Source organism: Calypte anna, chromosome 2, assembly GCF_003957555.1.
Source record: "Calypte anna isolate BGI_N300 chromosome 2, bCalAnn1_v1.p, whole genome shotgun sequence".
NCBI classification, from domain to species: Eukaryota; Metazoa; Chordata; class Aves; order Apodiformes; family Trochilidae; genus Calypte; species Calypte anna.
In genome coordinates, this window is record NC_044245.1 from 59742019 (window position 1) to 59763454 (window position 21436).

At 44.2% G+C, this 21436-nt stretch overlaps 1 protein-coding gene across 1 annotated transcript in view; it reads left to right on the forward strand.

The window, feature by feature from the left end:
* The first annotated feature begins 20365 nt into the window (after positions 1–20365).
* Positions 20366–21436, forward strand: part of TPPP (tubulin polymerization promoting protein) — a 50174-nt gene continuing 49103 nt past the window's right edge. Inside the window, exon 1 of the mRNA XM_030446269.1 lies at positions 20366–20481. The gene's annotated coding sequence lies outside the window, so the exon portion shown is untranslated. The remainder of the gene's footprint in view (positions 20482–21436) is intronic.

The following is a 21436-nucleotide window of genomic DNA, read 5'->3' on the forward strand; positions in this document are numbered from 1 at the left end:
GCCTTCATGAGAACAGGAAATAAATCTGCAGTCTAAGAAGAAACTCAAGCTTTATTTTTTTTCCCCAACTGAGTAGAATATCATCCTGTGACAATAATTTACATTGAAATGTTCTGTAGTATCCAGCAGTGTATAAACTGCCTTCCTTAAAGCTAGATGTTATGGAGTGATCTTCAGAATTCTTAAAAATCATTGTTAGCTGGTGCTGAGAAGACAGGGGGGGGGGGGGGAAAATAGTGCCTTACCATTAAACTGTATTGCAGAAGGCCAAGAAAAAAGTAACATAGGAGAAATGTACAACTCTTGCTCATAGTTTACCTCCATTCTTCACAATCATGTTATTTCCCTGCCATCTGACCTTCCTTCCTCCCTCATGTTTTCGTGACTATTTTGCTAAGGTAATCTGAGAAACTTTTTTTCTACAAGTTGCAATGCAACCACCATGTTTTGTAAAGCTCCTGTACTGGTTTGTTTGATAGTTGTTCTTGTGCTGAGAACAAAAGGGCGAGGTTGGTTGCCACACTTTGCTTTTGCTTTGTTACCATGACAGTAATTACCAATATTTTGAAGAGCATGGCTGCTCACTGACACAACAAAAGGAAAACAGGAAGGTGTGTTTTCTTCAACAAGCCAAGCAGTCCCATTGTGTGCCCAAACACAATTATTTCCTATGACATTTAGACAAAGTTATTCTTCATCAGTAGCACAATAGCAGCCAAGATGGTTAAAAAAATAATAATCTAATATAGAAGGGAGCAAAGCAGAGATACAGCAGGTTTTGGATCTGATCTCTTCAAATATCTGTTAAATATCTGTTAAAAGTGGCAAAAAATTAAGGAAAAAATTAAAGAAGTGTCTCAGTAGTTCTTATCTTTAAATCATTCTATCATCTAGAACCTAAAAATACTTTGCCAAACTGGTAATGTCTTCATTTAGCCTGCATCCAGGGCTAAACATCAGCAGTCTGCTCTCTCACCCAACGGCCTCAGCCTAACCATGAAGGGAAATGAGGAGAAAGAGAGATGCCCTAAGGTGGAAATGAAAACAGATTTTGTGAAATAACAAAACTAATTCCAACACCAGCATTAGGCACATAAACTGATATACTATATACATATATATATATATGCAAACACTATATACTATATACTACATACTTTTATATATATACTATAAGCTTAGTCCTCAGAAGCAGCAGAATGTCATGGTTTGAGTGGACCAGCATAACTTTTGGTACCAGTATGAGGATCTAAAGAGAGGGTCTTTCGGACCCTGGGGAATAATAATTCTTGAATATGTAATTTGCAGAGGTGAGGGCTGGAGTGGTCTGGGTTAATGTGGTTCTGCTTCTGGTAGCAGGGGGAGGGTCCCCAGGCATGGCTCCTGTAAGAAGCTGCTGAAAGCTCCCCTGCCTCCAAAATGTCCAGCATCACCTCTGGATGATGTTGAGGCCACCAGTGACAACGGATGTGACTCTGCAATGAACATATTCAAGAAAGGGAAATCAGCAGTGATAGGACTTCAGGGGCTGAGGAGAGAAGGGGAGGAGAGAGCAATACTAGAGAAGAGAACAATGGACAAAGGTAATAACATAAGGGGTAAAGTAACAAAGAATACAGATATATACAAATATATAGAGAGATCCTGATAGATATGGGCTCTGAGAAGCACGTGGGGAGCTGGTGGTAAAGAAGCAATGAAGGAACAGCAATGAAAGCAGCAGTGACTAGAAACAAAAATAGGGGCTGCTTCCCAATCTTTACAGAGTATGGCAGAAAATTGGAGGGAACAGATCCCTCCCTTTGTGTTCTGCCCCTCTCAAGAGTCCAAAAGCCCTCTGCTTCTTTAGTTCCTCCTGTTCAAACAATGACAATAATTAATGAAGTGGGTGGATTTTTTCCTCTCCTGATGTTTTATGTGTGTGTATTATATATATGAAGTATTTATAATAAAATATCTCTAGCAGGTCTATAGAAGATTAGAAAAAAAGCAGAGAAAACAGTCATGACATGTCATGTGACTGGAAAAAGCAGCAAAGCAAATATACCAAGAGCAAAGAAACAAACTTGAAAAGGACCACAATGGAAAAACCCAGCCATTTACTCAGGAATATAGAGATGGATAAATAGGGTTATTTTTGCTGGTCATCTGCTCTGTTCTTGTCTGTGTTTCTCGTGTCATATCAATTTATCTGCCAGAAAGCAAAGAGATACATACCTTTAAAACGCCCACATGCCTTTAAAATGCCCCTGTGCCTTTATTTATTTATTTATTTATTAAATCAGGAACTTTTTTAATTAGGGAGATTTTTTGTATTTATTCTTAATATTTTCATGTAAAATCTGTAGTTATACTTGTGTATCTCAAAATATACAGTCAAAGCAAGATGCTTCATGCTGAACCCATTTATGAAGATGTTTGCAAATTACTGATTATTTCAAAGCTTTTCAACATATTTTAATATGAACTTAAAACTTGCATTGACAAAAGTAAATGAAGCATGGCTTAGGAATTTTTTTCTACTTCAGACAGAACTGGAAAAACTGCTTCCCAAAGCTTTTACTGAAATAGACTCTATTGGAAAAATGCAACAGCATTACACTGGCACAAGGATAGTCACATACACACAGCCACAAAGAATTAAAACCAACGTACTCTCTTTCAGCATGAAAATCAGTAAAAATGCACTGTTACAAACAAGTTGAACTGAAAGAAGTCACTTCAACCACTTATTTTAAAATTTCAGGAAGATATTTTTGACTAGGGCTGCAAACTCAAAGTCTGGACTTTCTATAAAATATAGGAGAATCATATTTTTCAAAGAAAAATGAAAGCTTTTATCCAGGCATTTCATGTAACCAGTCATGTGTTGCCTTATGTGTACATTCAGCAAAAAGGTTACAAGTCAACTTAATTTATGGGAAGACACCACAGGATAGAAGCAAAACCATTTATATTTGCTTCTGGGAAGAAGCTTTTTCTTTAAAGCTTTTTCCCAAAGAATGCAGACTGTAGGCCTATTAAAAGGACTGTGTAGCACCCTTAGGGCTGCAGCTAGAGATTGTTGTGTTTAACCAACATTGCTTAGGGGTCAGATAGGCTAAATATATAAGCAAACTTCTCCCAAGCACAAAGAACTTCTTGGTATGGTAGTGGTACAAAGAATACACAGCCTTTTATACATTTAACTCATGGAGCCCATAAAGGCTGATTCATATACTTTCAGAAAATCTGAATGCATTCTGCTTGAAACCTAAGATGAAAATATCAAGTAAGACACTGCACTTTATTTCAGTTTTCAATCGTATACACACAAGCTTAAGAAAAAAAAAACCTAGCACATTCCTGAAGAATATTTTAAATTCTATTGAAAAGCCAAGGTAGAAAATTCAACAGTGTTTTGATATATATCCTCACCAACTGTAACCATCACTTGGAGTGTTCTACAAGAATTAATTTTTATGCACCATATAAATTAAGTCTGAGAAATCAGACCTACTGCACTAGGGGACATACTTTGAGTACGGGCAGAGTATGGGAGGGAAGAGACCCCTCCCACTGTGTTCCACCCCTCTCAGAGACCAAAAGCCCTTCTTCACTAGTTCTTCATGTTCAAACATTGACATTCTGCCCCTTATTCCACTCCATTTCTCTCCATTCTCATTCACCTGCCAATGCCCTGTCTTTAAACAAGACTTTTGTTAAGTCCAGGCTGCAGATCCTCATCATTGCAGTTTCTCAAGGCAAGAGAGATGGTGCAGGGCCTGTTGGGGTTTATGCCCTCACATGCTGCAAACTCTTCCTGAGACTCTTGGATGCCAGTGCATTATCCTAGGGGAAAAAAACAAAACAAAACAAAACTTAATACAATTAATTACTATTATATAACAATTAACACTATACAAAGTGAAACTAAATGTTCTCGGCTAGAGTTTAGTTCCCCTGTGCTACAAAAAGGGCTTCCCCATCCTCCTGCATAACCCACCTGGTATGTCCCAGACCTTGAGCAGAGGCAATCCCACAGATGGGTTTTTCTTTGCCCAAAGCAGGATAGATCCTAACAGTTTTTCCCAATAGGTGTCTGCTGCCATCCATGAGTCAGTGTAGGGGCAAAGCACTGGCCACTTTACCCGTTCAGCAATGTCCGGGGCCAGCTGGATGGCTTTTACCTCTGCAAGCTGTCTGGATTCACCATCCCCCTCAGTTGCTTGAGTGACTTGTCCTGTAGGACTCCAGACTGCTGCTTTCCACCTCTGCTGACTTCCTACAAGATGCCAGGATCCATTGGTGAGGAGAGCAAACTTCTTCTCATAGTGTGAAGGTTCATTATAGGGAGGGGCTTTCTCGGCACAGATCACTGTCTCATCTGGTGGAATTCCACAGTCTTTGCCCTCTGGCCAGTTTGTAATCACCTCCATGATGTCTGGATGATCAGGACTCCCTGTTCAATCACACTGCTTTATCAAGGCACTCCACTTATTCCAGGTGTCATCAGTGGCATGGTGTGTAGGTGAGATTCTTGGGGGACCTCAGAGGGTGAAAAATCAATAATCTGTTCCCTTTTTTTTTTTTCCCTTTTTCTTTAAAGCTCTCTCTTTCTCTTTCTCAGGTAATTCATCTTTATAAAAAACGTTTTCCTGCATTTTTCTCCCAGTATTAACCCCTTCCTGGGACCCATTATCAGCGTGTTCTTTTCCCTTAAATAAATCATTTTAATTCTCTTAAATTTTAAAGTTGGTTACTTTTGCAATTTATGGGATGAGTATGCACTGTGGCTAATATTTCCTCCTGACCACAAGAGAAAATAATAATGGTTACAGACCGTGTCATCTTAATAGGTGTAGTCGGCAGGATAAGGAAGAAAATATTGGAGCCTGCTCATAACTTCACACTCAAATTGTAAAATTAACTCTTAAAAAAAATTTACAGATTTAAATTCAGATTAAAAAATGAACACTGAAGCCATTTGTGATAGCAACTGTGGGGTTCAGTAACAGATTCTTCCCCCTTACAAGGAGGAAGAAACTCAAGAGAGTCCATTTGTACACCCCTTCTGGGAACACCTCAAAAAGCATAGATATATTCCAAACAAAAGCATTTATAGTATGCTTTACAAACTATATAGAAGGGGAGAGTTTGAAACCAATGCTGAATCTTTAAAATCTTCAGACAATTCTGCCATTCTAGATAAAGAGACTAAAAAACAACTTCAAAAACTCAGCGTAAATTATTTTAATGCTCATGCCTTTTTTCTCCTTGCCACTATAATTTGGCAGGAGAAAGAGGAATTGAAACAATCAGAGAACAGGGGAAGCAGCACATCAGAGGAATATGGAGATTTTATAAAATTTGTCAAGTCTGGTGAACAAGACTTTGAGGTCTTCTCTTACCCCTACCCACTGCTAGGACATCCCCCATCTACATCTGAGTACACGACTGATGAGGGAGAACAGGCATTCTCTGAAAGACCATATAAGAAAACAGTGTGTTTTGCTTCCAAAAGAGGGTAACATCACCTCTCTATTTTGAAAACTGAAATGCAGCCAGAAGCAGCAGATGCTCAGTGACACACGGCCCTAAATCGCTAGAGGGGGGAGTGATGAAATTAGCCAATTTGGTCAGCACTTTCATAGAACCTGGTGCTAAGAAAATCACTGAATTGGAGAAAAAGCTCCACCAAGTCTCTGTAGTGGTGGAGAGGCCCTCTATTCGATCTCCATCCCACCATTATTATTCTGATGGTTCAGCAGAGGAAAAAAAGAATATAAAACCTAAAAGCCTATGTCCCATTATAAGAACGGAACATACGCATGAACAGGACACAGGACAAGAACAAGTAACACACAAAAAAATTCCATAATGTCCCTTAGAAATGGCACAATTGTGTGGTGTACTATTCACATACTCACAGCTTTCCCTTGCTGAGACAATTTTATTAATCTGAGGGTCCACATATATATATACTCTATACTCCCCAGGACCCTCCTGCAAGACCCTCCCAAGTTCCTCCCACCAAGGTTTCCATGTCTTTATGCTGTTTACCAGTAGTTTTCCACCATTCCTTCTACTAAACAAGGTAACTTCATTAGCACATTCCTCTCTTATCACCCACATTATCTTTGCCACCTCCCACATCTGCCCCTTTCTTGTTTTAGCAAACTTATTAATTGCACAAGTTAATACAAACTAAAGGTAAACAAATATCAAAGAACGAAACCTCCCAACATAAAAATTCCCTTTAAAAAATTTGCAAAAAAGTTTCCATCATTTTTCAACTTCAAATTTCTAGTTTCACACAACACAAGCCATCAGAACCAAGTCCATAAGCAAGAAGCAAAAAAACCAACAGCTGCATGGACAGTCAGAGGGAATGATAGTCCTTTTCCTTTGAGGCTGGCCTTATGTATCTCACTGGGATCCAGAGAGGTCCAGAATCTGTGGAAACACAAGCATTCCCTCACCCTCAAGTTATTAAAGGAAATGGCTCTTCCCATAAATAAGTGTTAAGGAAACATGAAAATATTTTAGACCTGAACCATAGCTGCTAGAAGGCCAGCAATATAATTGCCTTCTGCCACAGGGACATGAAGATTAGAATATGAACCATAAAATAAGGACCAGTGAAATACTGCAGCTCCTTCCAACCTAATAACAATACCTGCTAAACCTAGTGTCCCAACAACCCAAAAGGCTGAAATGATGATAAAAAACCAAAAAACAAAACAGGTCTTCCTTCAATAACATGATGGGCTTGTCGAATAGAAACTGCTGCAGATATTGCTTTGAGCCTGTCATGCTTTGTGGATCAAAGATCAGGGCGATGCTAAATCTGGATTGCCTTTTGACAAGGAAAACAGAGGATGCATATCTTCTGTGCTGATCCCTGAAAGAGGTCTGATCCAGTTGATCGCTCCCAGCAGTCTCTGAAGGTCATTGACAGTTTGCACATTTGCTTTAAGTTATCTTTTCTGTGCAGTGATGATTTAATTTTGTATCCTCCAACCAAAATATTGTCACGGGGCCATATTTCAGATTTTTTCAGGTGCTACACAAAGCTCTGCTGCTTGCACTTTGACACTATAACCTCTGCAAGAACATCACCTACTTGCTCTTGTTCTTTTGCTGCTACCAAGATATCATCCATATAATGATAAATGAGAGCACTCGGCACCTGATCTCGTATGGGCAACAAGCTGTTGACAGATGGCAGGGCTGTTCCGCATGCCTTGAGGCTGGGCTGTCCAACGATACCAGTGCCCAGTCCCGCGGTGCCGCTGCCAGGGTGGGCAAGCCGGGTTGCAGCGCTCCCAACAGCGGCCTCTGGTGCTGTGATTGTTGCGACCAGTACACCTGAGGCAGTCCAGTGGAACCAGAACTGGCGTCTCCCCTCCGTTTAAAGGTCGTTCTCGGCGGGCAAGCCTTGAAGCATATTAGCTGGGCGGTCTTTTCACATGCCGCTACAACACAAGGAGGGCTAGAGGTCCAGAGCATTACCACCGCGAAAATCAGAATCAGCCAGTCCAGGACCATATTCATCAAGCCTTGAGCGGAAAGTCTTAGGAAAATGCCTTCCTTTTCTGCAGCGGGGGCATATTTCAGGCTTCTTTTGCATTTTATTCATTTGCAAAGACGGACATTCTCGTTTAAAATAACCTAGTTTCCTACAGGCATAACAGGGACACCGTTGAATATTTAAAGCCGAGAAAGCCTCAACAGTCATAGTTGTGGTATGTAAATCAGACCCGACATTCTGGCAGGGTTTCATCATTTCACTTATAGTAGGATTCCGGACTTGTAAAGGTCTCAATATTTTCTGACAATCAGCATTAGCATTTTCGACTGCAAGCTGCTTAAAGAGCAGATCGCGAATCTCTGAATTATCTATTTGTTTCTCAAGCCCCTCTTTCAAGCGATCTAAACATTTTCTAGGCCTTGGGACAACGGCGACTTCTCGCCTCTGCTCGCTCCGCTCCGCTTCGGCCGCCGCCGCTTTTATTCTCCGTGGCTCTGGCGGTGCCGTCGCATCCCCGCTCCGCCGCTTCCCGGCGGGATCGCTCCGCTCGGTGCCTGGAAGCCTGAGAGCGCCGGCGGATCCCGGAGGCTCTCCTGCCTCTCGGGCCGGTCCGTGGCCAAACGCCGGGACGGGAATAAAATATTCGGATCCCGCTTGGGACCTATCCCTCCCGGATCTAAATGAAAAAGCTTCAAGGGAGTCTCCGGTGGGGCTGACGCCACCGCGCGGACGATGAGGACAGACCGAACCCACACCTGAATCCCGTCGGTGAAATCGGTGTCACATCTCGAAACCGCGGTCTCGTCGGGCTCTGGCAAGTTGACTGTTTCCAACAGTACGGAGCAGCCACTGTTGGAAGGCTTGGATCCCCCGAAACTTTTTAAGGCTGCAGAAAGGTTTCTCCACGGTCCCAGCAATGCAATAGCGCTTTTATCTTAGCGCGTTGCCACAATCCCACAGTCGGACCCGATTCTGTCCTATATTTCAGAATCATATGCATTCTGCAAATTTAAAGAGGGCTCCTGTAACCTTGGCCCGTAAAAGCAATAGCTTCAGGACTGTACTGTTTAAGTCCCGACTTTGTTCTTCCAATATGTCTAAGCACAACCAAAACATCTTTCTGTTCCACTGCAAGAGAATTCCCCATCTCTAGTTCTTGGCTGCTGACATTCTCTCCGGCAGAAAGGTAACTCCTGGTGCCCACTGATTGTTTTTTCTTCCCTCTTTAGTTCAACCAAGCTACGCCACCGGAGGGGCTGCCATCCCCTTTTAATCTAGTGCCGACGCGGGCGTCATTTGTGGCGTACTATTGACAGACTCACGAGTTTCCCTTGATGAGACAACTTGATTAATCTGAGGGTCCATATATAAATATATATATGCTCTTGCTTTCCCCAGAGTCCACCCGCAAGACCCTCCCAGGTTCCTCCAAGCAAGGTCTCTGGTGGTTTTCCGGTGTTTTACAGTAATTTTCCACCGTTCGGTCTAGTACACAAGGTAGCTTCATTAACACATTCCTTTCTAATCACCCACATTAACTTTGCCACCTCCCACACTACTGGAATCCAGGTTTCTTAAATGTCGATCCACGTTATTTTATCTGCTGCAGAAATTCATCCTTTTCCACAGATGTTCTGCCTTGTCTTCCTTCGTTCCTTTTCACTTTTTCATAGAAGCTTGAGGAAGAGAGTGTAATAAGGGTTAGAACAGCATTCCATCTGAAAGAAAAAGCATGTAATAAGGTAGTCCCAAAACGGGTCTGTGTTCAGCTGAGGAGAGCAAGATGACACATTGTTTTTAACTTTATGGCTTGTGAAGCTCTATGTACTTTAAAAGTTCAACTTTTCATTAATAATGTTTTTTAATATGAGCTTAGTCAAATAAAAATAAATAAGGAATTCTGTCATGGTTAGGAATTTACAGGCCCATTGGTATTGTTAGTGTGATAAAGTTATTTCACTAATAGACATCTACATCTCCTGAACTCTGGCTTCTATATTTGCATGGGTTTTTAATTAATTTATATTTCTGAAATATTAATGAGCAGCACTGATTCCATAAACATAATTGGATTAGTTTCTATAGAAAGTTTCAGGATATCTCATTACAAAGTGCATTGCAAAACACAGAATGTCCTAAGTCAAACTGCCTGGGAATGAGAATAAGCCTTTATGCGTGTCAAATAGGCCTTGACCTAAATGAAATTCTTCCAGCTTGTTTATGCATTTATCTAATTTTTGCAATTTAATATATAAAAAATGTATTCATACTGCTAGTGAGGGTCTGACAGTTTTGCCCTCCTGTAAATTACTGAGGCTATACACATAGCTGTACATAAATTAACTATGTGTAACATAGTATGTATAACATATTGCCAATATGTATGTTGCACATACATACACAAATGACAGTATATTTATGACTACTTGTGTAACTTGGAATATTGTATTTTATTTTCACCAGATGAAAGACTGCAGTAGGCTTGATTGATTTTTAGTTGATTTTAACTATTCCAAGAAGCGGAAAAACAACAAAAAAGCACGTATTATTCTAAATGGAGTGGCTGTCTGGCATTTAAAAATTATTCCATCATTTTGATTGACATTTCAACTACATTAATACTCTGAAATCAACACAGATATTCTGATTAATATTTATCATGTTTGAAAATTACAGGCAAACTAAAGTGACTTTTCATAATTATAATGTGATCTTGGTGATTCATCTTCCTACCCAGGCCTGACAACATGAAAAATCTACTTACTTACTTACTCTTTAATTCTTCTGTCTTAGGATACAATGTAACTGTTGATTCACTGAACAGCCAATGTTTATGCAATCTGTCATTTTGTCAGTGCATCTCATCTCTCCGGTCTGAGAACTAATGTTGGCCATATAGTTTTCTAACTCTGGTAGAACTGGCTTAAATGCATTAGCAAAGGAGCTGCCTAAGCAGGAAATCATTATCTGTCTTCTAGAGAACTAGGGACGGAAGGAGGAGAAATACAAAAATATTTAAAATAACAAAACCTTTGAATAGAATTCATATAATGATAAATATTAGAGAAATAACAGACAGTAAGTGTAGCAACTTGAAAAGAAGCTGGGTCAAATGCAGGAAGCAGATATGCATCCCTTCCAGCAGATTTTGGCTTGAAAAGAAGAATTGGCATGTTGGCTGACAGAGTGAATGAAGTGGGAAAATATGTACAATTTTATTTTCAATTTATCTGTGTACTTCTCCAAACTGCAGCTTATAGGAACTCTGTCCCTGTGCAGCTCCAGGTATGACCAGTGCCTGCACTCTGCTCTGTTCCTAGATCCTAAGGAAACACATATACTCCTGCTGCAGTGACTTGGTAATGTCTAACTAGAGCGTGTCAGAGAGAATGACATTTGATCCATCATATTTCAAAATGCTTATTTAGATGAGCAAGAGAGGATTTCAAATGCTAGATTGCACAGAAAAAGCATCAAGTCATGTTGCATGTGAATTTACACAGCGGCCTGTGCTTAGGAGAAAAGATGATATCCTTCAGCCACAGCTACAGCCTACAAACACAGCTGTACTAACCTCCTGGGGAAATGCAGCTAATCTGAGGATAAGATTGTGAGATTTGACTCATAGCCAAGGGCTTTTTTTTCCTGTGAGGGAATATACTTCCAGAGGAGATTAAGATAACCAAGAGTTGATCTACCATCAGGATTTGCTGCGCTCTGTTCTGTGAATCTGCTGTGAGGCTCTATTCTGTGGCAGAGGACTACACTTTTATAATTGTAAAACTAAATAGATTATTTTCTGAGAAAAATAATAATTCTTTGTGCAGGGATGAGAGAAGGCTTTTGGGATCTCTAGGAAATTCATTCTAACAGCATAATTTTATCATGTAAACTACGTGTATTGTGTGCTGCAGAAATCCACAACATAGGTGTATGTTAGCACACACATTATCTTATTTTCTGAATAAATGTCTGAGGCACACATAGCATTCTTGAGTTAAAAATTAAAATAGATTGAGACAAAGACAAATTGTCCAATCTCTCGTTTTAAAATATGGCAGGAATCACGGGTTGGAAAGGACCTCTGAGATCATCAAGTCCAACCCTTGATCCACGGCCACTGTGGTTACCAGACCATGGCACTGAGTGCCACATCCAGTCTCTTCTTAGAAACCTCCAGGGATGGAGAATCCACCACCTCCCTGGGCAGCCCATTCCAATGTCTGATCACCCTCTCTGTAAAGAATTTCTTCCTAATATCCAACCTAAGCCTCCCTGGCAGAGCTTAAGTCCATGCCCTTTTGACTTGCTGAGAGCTGCCTGGGAGAAGAGACCAACCCCCCCGTGCTACACCCTCCTTTTAGGGAGTTGTAGAGAGTGATGAGGTCTCCCCTCAGCCTCCCCCAGCTCCAAAATGGAGGCCTGCCTCTGGCCCAGGCTAAGCCCATCAGTGTCAGTGAATGTGCTGCTGCAATTAACATAGAAAGGGGAAAAAAAAATTACTGTAAGACCAGCAGCTCAGAGGGGAGAGGGAAGTGAGATCAGTGAAACTAAGCTCTGTAAGGAAGGAGGGGAAGAAGGTGCCTGAGCAGCCTGTTGAGAGAGGGCAGCCATGCCCTGGAGTCTGTAAAGGCTCAATCACAGTGCAGCAGATGTGGACCTGAGGCCATGCAGAATTCCATGCCAGGGGAGCTGGCTGTGCCTGAGCGGGCCCTGACTCTGTAGGAAGCCCACTCTGGAGCAGTCTGGTTTTGAAGAACTGCACCTTCTGGAAGGGACTTTTGTCAGAAAGATTTGTGAAGGACTCTGTCCTGTGGGAGGCACCCCATGCTGGAGCAAGAGAAGAGTGTGGGGAGTCCTCCTTCTTGAGGAGGAAGCAGCAGCAGAAAACAAATTGACTGTAAACCTCACTCCCTGTCCCCCTGTGCCATGGTGTGGAGGGAGGTAGAGAGGTAGAGAAATCATGAATGAAGTAATTTGGGCCCAGGAAGGAGAAGGGGCTAAGGTATTTAAGATGTAGTTTTGTTTTCTTTGTCCTTCTGATTTGACTGGCGTTAAATGAAATTGATTTTTTTTTCCTAAGTCAATTCTGTTTTGCCTGTGAGTGAAAAACTCTCTCTGTCCTTGTCTTGACCCATTTTAGTTGGATTTTGTTTTCCCCATCCCGCAATGCAGGGAGGAATGAGTGAGCAGACATGAAATCCTTTGTTGCCAGGTGCGCCTAAAACACAAAAAGTGGGAAGGATCTACAGTCCAACTGTCTGATAATCATCAAGTCCAACTGCCTGAGGACTATAGGGCTGACCAGAAGTATAAACCATGCTATTAAGGGCATTGTCCAAATACCTCTTACTATCAGGCATCAGTGGCCTCCCTAGTGGACCTCTCTGTTCCAGGGTTTGACAGCCCTCTCAGTAAATAAATGGTTCCTTATGTCCTGCACCTCCCCTGACACTCAGGGCATCTGTGGATTGTGCAAGACTTCTTATGGCATGTTTAGGGGACAAACCAAAGGCAGAGAAAGGAAAGAATAATGGTGGGTTGGAGAGGAACAAGTGTGGGTAAATACATACCTAAGAGGACAAAAGGGGTCACTCACATAAACAGGTTGCTGGTCAGTATGCTTGTCTGGCCATGCCTTTCACTTGCTCAACAGTTGTCCTGCCACCTTAAATTCCATGTGTAACAAATTTCATGAGAGGTTGGAAACAAGGTGTGTGTCTGGGAGTGAGGCAACTGGGGAAGCTGGCTTCCAGAGGCACAAGGAGGTCTATGCCAACTGATGGAGAGGCTGCAAGATCTGAAGGTCATCTGAGAGGCTGCAGGTATGTACATTTCTGTGTGGGAGACAGCTGGGGATGAGGACCCAGGACTGACTGCATGCCTAAGCTATTGGGTAGTGTGTGTGCAGTTACTGGAGTGATACAAAAAGATCTGTACCAGCAGCTGGAGTAGAACCATGGGGCTTGGGGACTGGCATGCCCAGGTGTCAGGGGAGGCCCAGGTTCCAAGGGTAGTTACTAGGATGAAATGCATGTCTAAGCCTAACTTCTGAGAGATCCATATGCCTGTGTTCATGAGTCAGGACGTCTGTGCCAGCAATTGGAGTGGAGCTGCAGGCCCTGGATACTCTGATGTCTAGGGTACAGCATCATGGGAGATTGGGGACCCAGAATAACTAGGGACAGACTGAATAACTAAGCTCAGCTAAGGGAGCTGAGCTTACATATAAACCACATTATATGTATGTAGGTATGTATGCATGCATTTTCTACATATGAGCCTTCACTCTGATCAGCCACAGGGCAACAAGATGAGGCCATTGGTGCTGGGTTTGTTTGCGTGAGTGCTGAATGTTTCTGTCTGTACTGATTTCTGTAGCTGCCCACATGTATATATATGTATGTATGTGTTGCAGAAATATCTTTGTACGTGTGTACCTGCTGGGCATATGTTTAGTCTCAATACTAACTGAAGATGGAGACATGTAGCTGCAGCAGCTGTGCCTCTATCAGATTACAGGATCTGACAAATTCTAAGTTTGCAACCATATTATTCCCTCCTGGAAATGGAAACAGGAACAGCCACCAGAAAAAAAGAAAAAAACAAAACCAAAACAAACCCAAACAAAAAACCCCACACACAATCAAGGGGATCCTGTATCCTTCCCCTTGGTAACTTAAGGAAAAGGAGTGAATGGAGGTAACTCTACACTGGGGGCATCAGGCAAACTCCCTCCTTGCCTGCTGCACTTTCCCAGGTTCCTCTATACAAAAGGCCCTGTATTTGGAAGGTCAGTCATCTGATGATGTGGATGATGCTTTATTTACACAAGAGGTACTGCCACTGTCAGAAAGGCCTTCTCCTTGGACCATGGCCACCAACCGCAAGGAAGTAAAGACAGGTTACAATTGCAGGCAACTCCCTTCTATGGGGAACAGAGGGTCCAATGGGACCCTCCTCTTAGGGAGATCTGATGCCTCTATGCAGCCTGGAAAGTCCCTAGCCTGGTACAGCCCTCTGACTATTACCCGTTTTTAATCTTCCATGTGGGTGGGGATGAAACTGCAACATGTAGTCCAACAGCAGTCAGAAGAGACTTCAAGACTTAGGCACTGTTGGTTAGGAAATGTACAGGTAATTTTTTCCTCCACGCTTACAGTTGAAGGCAGTGATATTGGAAGAAAGAGACATACACAGACTGTTATTACCTGGCTTTGTGGCTGATGTCACTGCCAGAATTTTCGAGTTTTTTTGTTCTATAAAGGGATGGTCTACATGGCACCAAGATTACTAGCATTGGATGGGATTCATCTTTCTCAAAGGATGAAGGGGATTGTTGCTCAGAACTTATTGACAGAGCTAGCAGAACTTACTGACAGAACTTTAAACTAGAAAGAATAATATCAGGCTTGTTTATGACAAGTCATGAGATGACATGTCAAAGGTTTGAGGGATGAGATGCTAGTGAGGCCTCTCAGCCTGTTGCTTCAAGACATGCTTTTTACACATTTGAAGTCTTAGGGAGATAAGCCAGGGGCCCCTGGGATAATTGGAACCAACAGGGAAACATGAAATACCTTTAAGGAATTAAGGGATTGTTCCTCCTGCAAGCACTGAAAAAAAATCAGAGAGGAGAAAAAAGTTCGAGGCTGGGCACTCAGTGGTATTGTGTCTGATTTTATTAATAAGTCAGTGTTTTTTTATAGTGCAGAGTAAACATGGCATCACGATAAGGTGGATTGTTTTAAAAGCAAGATACAAAAAATAAAGACCATGGTTTTGCTAGATACAGACGTTGCCTATAGCACTTTCCCACAATGGAGCATCTTGGGTAAAGCCAAAAGCTACTAGAATACTTAATCCCTTTGTTCAGAGAAGGTGTCCTCCAAATTTCTTACTGTCTTTTCTGGTGATGAGCCTTGCCTCATCTTTATTTTCCTGGCAGCAGGCCTTGCCTCGCTGCTATCTTTGGTTGGCCTTGCTTTGCAGCATGGGACCCTGCTTTTCGCTAGCTCTCAGGTCTCTCAAATTACTGAGGCAGCCCTCCACATGTTACTCTAAGAATAGACACAGCTGACAGCCTAGTTGAAATGCCTCTACACCAATGCACGCAGCACGGGCAACAACAGGAGGAGCTGGAAGCCACCATGCTGCTAGAAAGTTATGGCCTAGTTGCTGTTACTGAAATGTGGTGGGATAAGTTCCAAGAGTGGAGTGTGGCTATCAAATGGTACAGGCTGTTCAAAAAGGAGAGTTGAGTAAGGAGGAGTTGACATGTTACCCTCTACATCAAGAAATGGATAGAATGTGAAGAGCTGTCTCTGAAGAATAGCCATGAGCACGTTGAAAGTTTATGGGTAAAAATTAGAGATGGAGGCAACATAGGGAACCTTGAGACTGGTGTTTTCTACAAGTGACCTCATCAAGGGGAAACTATTGATGAAGCCTTCTTTCTCCAGCTACAGGTGGCATCATGCTCACAAGCTGTCATCCTCCTGGGGGACTTCAACTACCAAATCAGTCAGGCAGGACTTGTCCTTAGTGAAGCCATGTTGGCTGTCACCAATCACCCCTTTGTTATTGTTGTGCCTTAGCAGAGCCTTCAGGAGGATCTGCTCCATGATCTTGCCGGGCACAGAGCTGAGACTGACTGGCCTGTAGTTTTCTGGGTCTTCTTTTTTCCATTTTTGAAAATGGGGGTTGTTTCCCTTTTCCAGTCACCAGGAACTTCACCAGACTGTCATGACTTTTCAAGGATGAGGGACAGTGGTTTTTCAGCTTCATCCACCCATTCTTTCAGGAGCTGTGGGTGAATTCCATCAGGTTCCATGGACTTGTTCACCTTCGGGTTCTTTAGGTGGTCTTGAACCTGCTCTTCATCTACAGTGGAGGGATTCTCCTTTTCCCAGTCCTTGCCTTTGGCTTCTGTAACATGGAGGCTGTGACCAGGGTCCTTGCCAGTGAATACAGAGGCAAAGTTGTCACTGAGTACCTCGGCCTTCTCTACATCTTGGGTCACCAGCTCTCCTGTTTCCTTCTGGAGTGGGCCCACATTTTCCCTAGTCTTCCTCTTATCCATGACATAACTAGAGATTTTTTTCCTGTTGCCCTTAACCCCCCTTGCCAGATCGAATTCTTTCTGTGCTTTTGCTTTCCTAACCTGATCTCTTGCTTCTCTGACTATTTCTCTGTACTTCTCCCAGGGTATCTGTCCTTGCTTCCACCCTCTGTAAATTTTGTTTTTACATAAAAGTGTGTCCAGGAGTTTCTTCTTCATCCACTTAGGCCTCCGGACACTCTTGCCTACCTTTCTCTTCATTGGGACACATTGGTCCTGGGCATGGAGGAGGTGATCCTTGAATATGGACCAGATTTCCTGGGCTCCCTTCCCATCCATATTTTTGTCCCATTCTACCCTACCAAGCAGATCCTTGAAGAGACCAAAGTTTGCCCTTTTAAAATCAAGTGCAGTTTTCTTGCAGCCCTAAGGATCTTGTCTTCTACAGTGTTATTGTCACTGCAGCCTAGCCTCCCATTGAGTTTTACATCACTCACCAGCCCATCTCTGTTAGCAAAAACAAGGCTGAGGAAAGCACCTTTTTGGTTGGTTCCTCTACCATCTGGAGGAGACAGTTTTTATCAATGCGCTGGGGAACTTCCTGGAATGCTGATGGAGATCAGTGATGAGTGGTGTCCCTTAGAGGTCTGTATTGGAATCAGTCCTATAACTAGCAACATAGACAGTGAGACTGGGTGCACCCTCAGCAAATCTGCAGATGACACCTAGCTGAGTGGTGTGGTTGACAAACCTGAGAGATGAGAGGTCATCCAGAAGGACCTGGAAAAGCTCCAGAAATGGGTTCATGTGGACCTCATGAGATTTAACAATGACAAGTGCAAAGTCCTGCAGCTGGCTTGTTGCAACCCCTGCAATTATCAATACAAGCTGGGGGATGAAGGGATTTGGAAAGAAGGACTTGGGGAGAACGATGGATTGACAGGAAGCTGAACATGAGCCAGCAGTGTGCCCAGGTGGCCAAGAAGGCCAATGGCATCCTGGCCTGTATCAGGAACAGCGTGGCCAGCAAGTCCAGGGAAGGGATTCTGCCCCTGTACTCAGCCGTGGTGAGGCCACACCTTGAGTCCTGTGTCCAGTTCTGGGCCCCTCAGTTCAGGAAGGAGATTGAGGTCCTGGAGCAGGTCCAAAGGAGGGCAACAAGGCTGGTGAAGGGACTCGAGCACAGATCCTATGAGGAGAGGCTGAGGGAGCTGGGGCTGTTCAGCCTGGAGAAGAGGAGGCTCAGAGGAGACCTCATCACTCTCTACAACTCCCTGAAAGGAGGGTGTAGTCAGGTGGGGGTTGGTCTCTTTTCCCAGGCAACTCTCAGCAAGACAAGAGGGCAAGGTCTCAAGTTGTGCCAGAGGAGCCAGCCAAACTACATAACGCATATTTCTTCTCCATGGTGAAGGAGAAAACTTGGAAAAAAAATACAATATGATTTTGGTTTGTGGTCTCATGAGACATAACAAGTGCCTTCGCCATAGTCTAAAAAAATCCCTTCATCTGTAATGCAGCCAAACTCACCCCTAGCATTGAGGAGCATTTAAGCATTTATGACATTCTGGGTGTCTTGTTTTGGACCGGGATAGAACTAATTTTCTGTCTCATGATTCTATGTTCAGCTAAGACTCTTCAAAGTAGCTGCACTTGGAAAAATGAATGGCATGTTTCTCAGTCAGTGTCTGCTTCTAGTGATGATATTGCTTGATTTTATAGTTATGACTAGAGAATGGTATGCAGAACCAGGGTCACTGCTCAGTCCTGACAAACTTATTATGATCTGGAAAGAGAAAGGGAGCAAAGGGGTCACATTTGCAACCATCTTTTAGGGAGGAGAGGAGCACACAGGGGACCAAAACTGACCAAATGGAGTATTCCATCCCATATGCATCATACTCAGTATAAATTTGAGAGATCATGAGAGACAATTGCTTCTTTATCCATTGCCAGAATCCTGGGAGGATTCTACCCATTCATCTGCCTTTGATCCCAGTCCTTGCCCTTCTGAATCCATGTGCCCTGTGTCCAGCTCCCATCTGCAGCTGATTCCCAAAACCCAGACTGGAACTTTAACATTATTGAGGAAAAGGAGGGAGGGATGTACTATCATTTTTGTTTATATTTTAAAATATTTTTTATTTATAACCTTACTGTTTCATTAAATCTGTGTAGTTTAGTTTCCAACCCTCAGGTATCTCTCCCTTATTCTCTCTCTTTTCTCTGTTGGAGAGGGGAAAAAATACAGACCATCTGTAATGAGTCTAATTGCTGTCCCAGAATTCAATTGTGACACTGGATCATTTCAATATTTGCCTTTAAATACAGAAATCAGAGCTTATAAACTGTACTGTGTGCTTTTCCTGCTTTTGAAAAACAGAGTCTCCTCTGCAAATTAACTGGATATTTTTTGTTTTCTCATTCACTTCTGCCAGCAGATTTTTCACTCATTCCAGTACAGCAGCTAGATCGAATTATGGTCTACCAAGCTCTTCTGGGTCATTGGAGTCTTGTTTGAAATTCGTGAATGAGTTTGCACAACAGCTGATTAGATTTCTACTAGCAAGTGTCTCTGTGCTCCAAGATTCTGTATGCAATTGCTCCAAATCAGGTTAGTGGCTGCACCTCTCCTCTGTGCTTACTCCTAGACTAGTGGCAAGCTGAGGGACTGCAGGTTTTAGGGAAACCCCCTACTGCACCGCACAGCTGTAGTGAAATGAGGCAACCAAGTGCCACTAATTGCCAGGTAGTGGGCATGAGTATGTGTTAAGTTTACTGGCCCCCTAATCCTGCTCATGCACAGTGGGGCCCACCCTAATCAGGCACAGATGGGTTTAACACAAGCTCATGCCCACTGCCTGGTAATTAGTGTCACCTGGTTGCCTCATTTCACTACACACAGCCTAGTCTTTTACATGACTTTTATTTACATCATGTCAACAACCATTGCTTAAATCACAATCGAGCTTTCATCCAGACCCAAACCTGCCAGAAACCGGCAGGATCAAGAGAACTGTGGAGCCCCCTGGCCTCTGCTCGGGAAGAGGGAGTGGAACGCTCCAGTGCGGCCGGGGGGTTCCGGACCTGCCCTACGAGGAGAGGCTGAGGGAGCTGAGGGTGTTCAGCCTGAAGAAGAGGCGGCTCAGGGGAGACCTCATTGCTCTCTACAACTCTCTGAAAGGAGAGTGTAGCCAGGGGGGGGTTGGTCTCTTTTCCCAGGCAACTCTCAGCAAGACAAGAGGGCACGGTCTTAAGTTGTGCCAGGGGAAGTTTAGGCTGGATATTAGAAAGAATTTCTTTACGGAGAGGGTGATCAGGCATTGGAATGGGCTGCCCAGGGAAGTAGTGGATTCTCCATCCCTGGAGATATTTAAAAAGAGACTGGATGTGGCACTCAGTGCCATGGTCTAGCAACCGCAACGGTGGTTCAAGGGTTGGACTCGATATCTTTGACGTCCCTTCCAACCCAGCCAATTCTATGATTCGACTTCAAGCCTTGAGCTCCTGGCGAGGGGAGCAGTGAGGCACCCACCGCCTTCACTCTACTTCTCCCTACTCTTACCCCTGCCCACCTGCCGCCCAGCACCCAGCAGAACGGCGCGGGCAGAGGCGCCTCAAGCAGCCATTTAAGGCAGCAGAAGCAGTAGCTGCCCCTGTGACAATTCATCAGCTCCAGCTCCGCGGGGGGCGGGAGCGGCCCCCAGGCTGACAGCCCGCCCGGCCTATCGAGCCGAGCGGCGGAGGGGCAGGCAGGCGTCGCCGGGCGCTCGCCAATGTCCGGGCAGCGAGGGCGGTGCCTGCGGGAGCCACCTTGAGAGAGCGGCTAGAGAGTGGCTCCTGGTACAGCCGGAGCCAGGGCGAGCGTCAGGTTGCGCCGGAGGGACCTGCGAGCCCTGAAGAGCCGGCGGTGAGTGACAACCCCTTGCGGGAAGGGCGAGAGAAGCCCCTCTTTTTTTGGGGTGGTTTGGTTTTGGTATTTTTTTTTTCCCCCTGTTTCTTGTCCTTTCCCCCCCCTTTTTTTTATTGGTCTGGGTAATTGATTCCTATTCGGTTTACGAAGATGGAAGGGGGAGAAGGCGGGCGCGATGGCGGAGCTACCCCAGGCTGGCGTCCCCCGGTGCCGCGGTGGGACTGTTAGCCCGGTCCCACCGGAGCCGCCGTTATGTAACGAGTGTCCACGGGAGGCTGCTGGAGAGGCGGCGGCGGCAGCAGCAGCGGCAGCTTCAGCTTCCATCCGCAGGATTAACCCCTTGGTGTCTTCTCCATCTTTTGCATCCCTCCTGCTCCCCCAGCGAGAGTCCCCGGGGAGGGGACGGGCAGCACAGCGCGTTTCGGTGCAGCGCTGCTCTCCTGTGCCTCTCCGTCGGGATGGGCGACGGCAGCCGCATCTCCTGCCGCCATCGGGGAGGGGAATGCAGAGCGCTGGTTCCCTGCTCCTGGCGGCATGGCAGCGGCAGGTCCGATGGATGGGTGATGATGGTTGCTTGGCTCTGGGCGGCTGGGAAGCCTGGCTCTGCCTGCGGGAGCCTTCTGAAGAGCGGGGGTAAAAGATCCACCTTGCGTACACAGTGCTGCAGCTGCTGCTTCACGTTATTGTAGGGCAGATCTCCCTTTTATGGAGATCAGCGGATAAACACGACTTCCTGTTTTTTCTTTTTAAAAAAAGCTGTTCGCTGAAGCGGCTTTCTTTTTGACAGCCGCTCCTATATTGCATCCTCCGTGAAATCCAGCATCAGTTGTGGGCGAGTGTTTAAGAGCTGCAGTTTAACACGCGAATGTATAAAGCCAAGTACGGTGCTCTAAAGGGAAAAACAGGACGAGATAAAATGCTGTGAGTTAATCTGCGACGCCATCTAGCTAGT